Source organism: Pieris napi, chromosome 10, assembly GCF_905475465.1.
Source record: "Pieris napi chromosome 10, ilPieNapi1.2, whole genome shotgun sequence".
Lineage (NCBI taxonomy): Eukaryota > Metazoa > Arthropoda > Insecta > Lepidoptera > Pieridae > Pieris > Pieris napi.
Window position 1 is genome coordinate 4,946,709 of NC_062243.1, and position 6,000 is coordinate 4,952,708.

The window sequence follows — 6,000 nt, forward strand, 5'->3', positions numbered from 1 at the left end:
AACAGTTTAGATCCATTTATATAGACTATACTGTATTTAAGTGTGAAAGCGAAACTTTCGAATATTAGGATATAATACAATCGTTGTCCTTGTATCCGAAAGATTTCAAATCTATAAAGGAAATAAGAGCAATGACGAAATTGCAAGAATAATCATACTTTATCCCAATAAAAGTGGTCAATTGCTCAATATACAGTTATCATAACTGCAGAACAAGGTAATATTACTGCGGACTCTTGTATCAGAACAGGAGTACACTTTTACTCAAGAACCGCATTGTGAAAACATATTCAAATTAAATGGCGCCAACAAGACGATTATAACGTCGTGGCTTATACTAGTAGCGGTTTCCATCAAAGATACTTCAGTTTCGAAGGTACTGGGGTAACAATAGTTAAAATACAAAAGAATTATGGAAACAACAAAAATTCATCCTAAAATCAATATGCAACTGTTTTGAATAAAGAACATTGAACGTGAATAAACTTAGATTAGGCATAAACAGAGACAACACTTAACGCGAACAATGAATCCATTTTTTTCGTACGGGAGTTAGTCTTAGCGCTATCTAGTTTCTGAATCTTACTCTCAGAGTCGCGACTTAAGTAGCACTCCGGTATCTCTAATCCCATATGTTTTTGATAAACGGATGACTACCTTAGTGGAAAGACTCGTCTCTTAATCTGAAGGTAAGAGACTTTTGAGTGCAATCAATGGATACTTATTATTTTAACGGATGAACAAATCCCGAACAAAGAGGTTTTTAATACAAATACGATCGGACAGCGCTCAACTAATAATAAAATATCTTATTAAACTTACTAAAATATAAATAAATAATTAAAAACATATTCACATTTGCAAGCAAATATTTAAGTCACGGAAATATATTTGCATGCGTAGTTATGATTTTTGAGTTTTCTAGTTCCGGTTCAAAGACATGAAAGGGAAAACAGAATTCCACTGGTTTTAATAAATACTCATTTACTTGCAAATTTACAGTGCATGTACCCACGCGAGTTTCATTAAGGCTTAGCCTAGGTATTTCTGTTTCCGACAACTTCGTAATTGTATTATGAATCGATAACTTGTACTCATTAAAGTCGATGTTCTATTTGAAAGTTTTACATTATAATTAATTAATGTCCACAACTCTAAATGCATATAAGAAATGGCGCTACAACCCTATATGGGTCTCAGAATGCATCTATTTTATTGATAATTTTCTATTTCAGAGACAAGTAGATCATCAAACTTCCTTATGTCACCAACATTTGAGTCTAAGTTTAAAATCTAAATAAGATAAAGAAAAAAAATGTACATATTAATACCGAAATTCATAGTTATTGGTTGAATAAATTTAAAATTAGCGCCATAAAAACATAATAAACTAATGCTTAAGAATCAAAATTATATATTAATTTATCTTAACTATGATCTAAATCTAAAATCCCAAACTTTTTAATTAAATATTAGAGAAAATTAGTTATCAATTGCAAGCTTTAGACAACTATATTTACGTAAGATTTAACACAAATTAAGATGTCATTATTTATCAGGTCAAAACATATAACACAACCTCAGAGTGAGACAAGTTAAAGATTAGGATCTAGAGGTGTAAGAAAACCACTTAAAATTTATGAATTACTAAAGAAAGGTTAAGAAGGCAAGAAATCAAAGCGGCAAGTCACACATTTAAAAGTACATTCATACATTACAAATTTTCATAAAATAACAATTGTTACTTTCGTTTCCATTATGTAAAACCCTATTTAAAACTTTAAGCTTCAGTAAGAACATGGCATTAACACGGTAGCAAGACCATCAACACCTTTCACCGATTAATACAGTCCCACTTCTACACGGATTAAGCCAAAACATGTGAAACAAGATAGGAAAAATAACTCCAGCAGTAGTATGGATTCCCGGGCACTGCCTCACCCACTGCTTCGGTAAAAAAAGCTGTTTCGGAGGCAGCGCCCGCCTAAAAAAAAAAAAAAAAAAAAAAAAGTTTGTACTCTAACCCCACTAAACAGGACGTGCGGAGTCGAATGCACTCACTCCTGAACTGATAGCTCTAACCGTTCCAGAGATAGCTTTCCCAAAACCTTGCTAATTACTTACTAATCACCACCTTATCAGTTACTATTTCCTGCACGAAATCCCCACTCATTATCTAATTACTTAATGACTCAGTACGAATGCATCGTTATCTACTTTCCTACATTCACTAACCCGATCTATGGCTCTAAAAGAAAAATAGAATAATATAATATAATAAACTATATCTAACCTAACCTAACCTACGGGTCTAAGCAAACAACAATAAATATACCTACATTAACACCATTATCTATAATAAAATTAGATGTAAGGGTTACATATTTAAATAAAACATTTTTATTCCAGGTATTATTCTTTTATTTATATGTCCATTATATTTCTATACAAATTTACTAGCACCGTATCATTGTTCTCTGAGTCACACGTAAAATTTCTAAGGAAGTCTTCTAATCTCATCCCCCTGAACTTGTAATATATGTATACCAAACAGTACTCTCCGCACACCGCCGATAGGTAATCCTGAACCGTAAGGTTATTGTATCTCCACATGCAACAATTCCTCCTTAAAAATCCTTCTATTGCTTCAATAGGTTTACGTCCAAACGAATCAAAGTATTCCCCAACTCTTTCGACGTTTATATGAATAGCCACCCAATGAGACCCCGGCTGTGAATCAGGGTCAAGATTGCATATGATAAGTGCTGGCACCTGAGCATACATCGGCAATCGATTTGAAGGATATACGTTGCTCTGGAGGCTGGGATGTATTCTACGAAGACTCATTTGCACTTCTAGTGTGTTCATACTTTAATACGCGTTTACTCCCCTACTCTTTCACTCTTTTACTGACTACATTTATTACTATCAATTCATATTTATACCAATGTATTTAAACACACATAATATGATCTCAACATAAGTAATGAGTCTCTTTGTAAAAAAAGTAATGAAGGTAAATAAAAACCATGTCATATTCGATTACATTATATTTTATTATTCTTAATATCATAATAATTACATAAGTGATTGCTTAACTACTATAATCCACACATACATTTCTGTTCTTATCTATTTCTATAATATTTGAAAACTCTGCGTAAACTACACAGTTAATTGTTTCAGTCAATGCGCTCTCGAATCTTACTTCCATTCTTACACTACCATGGCGTACAAGATTCCAATGCACATTAGAGTTAGCCGACAAGTCAGGTGTTAAATCAAAAGCTAGTAAACAGTATCCATTTGAATATTGTTCCCTCGATATTCCATTACCTTCGTTAAGAAAATGTATACCGGTGCCTGAGTACAGGGTGTGGTATGCGCTAGTAAATACATCGTTTGGAAATGATGGTTGTAACGATTTTGAAGGTATCTGTTGACCATCTATATATAGGCTAAATGAGCAAATACCAAAATTTTCAAAGTTGAAAGGATTTTTAACATAACTACCGTTGAATGCTGTATTATTCACAAAACCTATAATACATCTCTTAGGAACCTGTCCTATAATATACTTCAAAAGTAATGAAGGTTAATAAAAACCTGATAAGGTTATTCGTTTATATTTTCATATTCGTAAATATATTTTATTGTTCTTAATATTATAATAATTATACGTATATGTGGTTGCTAAACTACTAGATACACACATTTCTGTTATTATCTATTTCAAAAATATTTAAAAAATGCAATGACTATTAAGATTGCAAAGGGTATTTAGAGTGCCCTTTGTATTTCTTATCCACATTTTACTGATAGGTATGGATACTTGTTCAAACATGCAGTCGAGTTGAATATCGTAACTAGATAATGATATCCATTACCAGTCTATATAACCCGATACTTGTAGAAAGATTTAGTATTGTGCTCTAAGTTCGACAAAAGTGAAGTGGTTGAAAGTTTGAAATAATAAACAACAATGGAGGTAAGTTATTTAAATTTTATAAATTTGGTTTCAGTAAATTCTTTAATAATTCCTATTTATTTTTTGAAACGCATTTTGATTTGTTTATGTTATATTTCAGTCTTCATACAACCTGAAAGATGTGGATAAATGTTTCAGACCATATAATTATTATAATTTATCTGATGATGAAGAAGAGGTTTTAAACATAACAGAAAATAAAAATAAGAAGACCAATCGTTTAGATGACTTTTTTCTTCAAGAACCTGACCGGAAGAAGAAAAAAACTAAACTTTCTTCAAGTGTTGGCCGTGCAGGGAAGGAGGGAAGCATTTCATATATATCGACTGATAAAGATGATGGAATGGACGCTGACATACTTGTTAAAATGGAATTATATAGTTTAAAAAAGTTGAAAGAAATCCCAGTGGCACAACATTGGAAAAATGCAGATATTCGTGTTAAATATTATATGAAAAACGATTCCAACATTGATGTTCAGATAAAGGATATTGTATACAACATAACAAAGGGGATATCCGAGGAAGATAGTGTAAAACGTTACAGTTTTAAAAATTAGTTTCATTTAGTTTCTTCATGCTTCAGATTTTAATACCATATGTTTATATAATTAAGTAATGTTTCAGTTTTCCATTAGTATAAATACTATGTTGCATTGTACAAAGTCAATCATTGTGCTTTTTGTTGAAGACCTTTGCGCATTAAGGTTAAAAGTGTGAGACAAAAAACAGTTGTGAAACAAATACATATATACAATGTCTCAAGAATGTGTTAGTGTTTTTTTTGATGAAATGGATCATGAATTTGAAAGCTTATCCATTGATACAATTGAACTTTTCAACGTTTGTGATGAAATAGAAAGAAATGATTTAAATCACCCATTTTATGATCAAAGAATGATGGTGCTATGTGATGAATTCGATGGGAAACTGTGAGTATATTTAATAATCATATTTTCTATATATATTTAATTTTTTTATTTTTTATTTCTCTATTCGCATTTCTAACAGTTAAATATAATAAAATTTTATTCGACAGGGTTGATCAAATGGGTCGTGGAACTAAAAGGAAAGCAGCTGTTGATATTAACTCTGCTGACATCAAAAGAATAAAATCTGGATCGAACATGGATCTTTCACGGTCTTCACAAGAGCAATCAACATCGAATGAAGGTAATAATTTTAACATGAAATTTTGCTGTATTTGTAATAGAAATGTTTCCAAAAAATATTTCGCTAATCATCTAAGGAGCAATGCACATAAAAATAATGTAAATAAAAAACAACATTCAATAAAACCCAATGTTAAGATAATTGAGACTGCGTTCGGTAATAGAATAATAACCTATAGAGTAACTTCAGAAAATCAAAATGATTTACAGTTTGAGACACCAGAGTTATTTCTTGCATCTGTCAAAGATACAATATTTACAATAATAAATAAATCTATAGAAGATCATACAATTTTAAAAATAAATTTCATTTTATATGGTGACTTTGTTCAGGAGACAAAAAACATTAACAACACTTTTGATTTCCAATCAATGAATTTTATTGTTTGTATTGGTGATGATTTAAATATATTTTATACAACTCTCACGAAATCTCTAATAAATTCATTCGAGAGAAAGGATAGTGGGTGGAGTCTGAAAAATTTTTTACATTTGGATATGAATTTAAATCAATTTAACCCTTTAAGAGGAAAATCCTTTATTGAGTTACCACATGATATAAAAATAAAAAAAGCTGTGATAAATGTTAAAAACACTGATGATGCCTGTTTTAAGTGGGCACTGTTATCTGCTTTATTTCCAATTCATAAAAATTCGGATAGAGTATCATCATACACCAAATACAGTCATAAATTAAAGTTCGGTAATATTAAATTTCCAGTCAAATTAAAGGATATACACAAAATTGAAAGTCTTAATAATATAAGCATTAATGTTTTTGGGTTAGAATATAATGAACAAAGAAAAAAGCATTGTATTGTTGGGCCATTGTATTTTACAA

The 6,000-nt window shown here is 30.7% G+C and overlaps 1 long non-coding RNA gene across 1 annotated transcript; it reads left to right on the top strand.

The window, feature by feature from the left end:
- The first annotated feature begins 1,914 nt into the window (after positions 1-1,914).
- Positions 1,915-5,596, top strand: LOC125053210. Its single transcript, XR_007117542.1, has 3 exons — positions 1,915-3,988; positions 4,089-4,919; positions 5,027-5,596. It is a non-coding gene; the product is annotated as an uncharacterized LOC125053210 (long non-coding RNA).
- Positions 5,597-6,000: the final 404 nt, after the last annotated feature.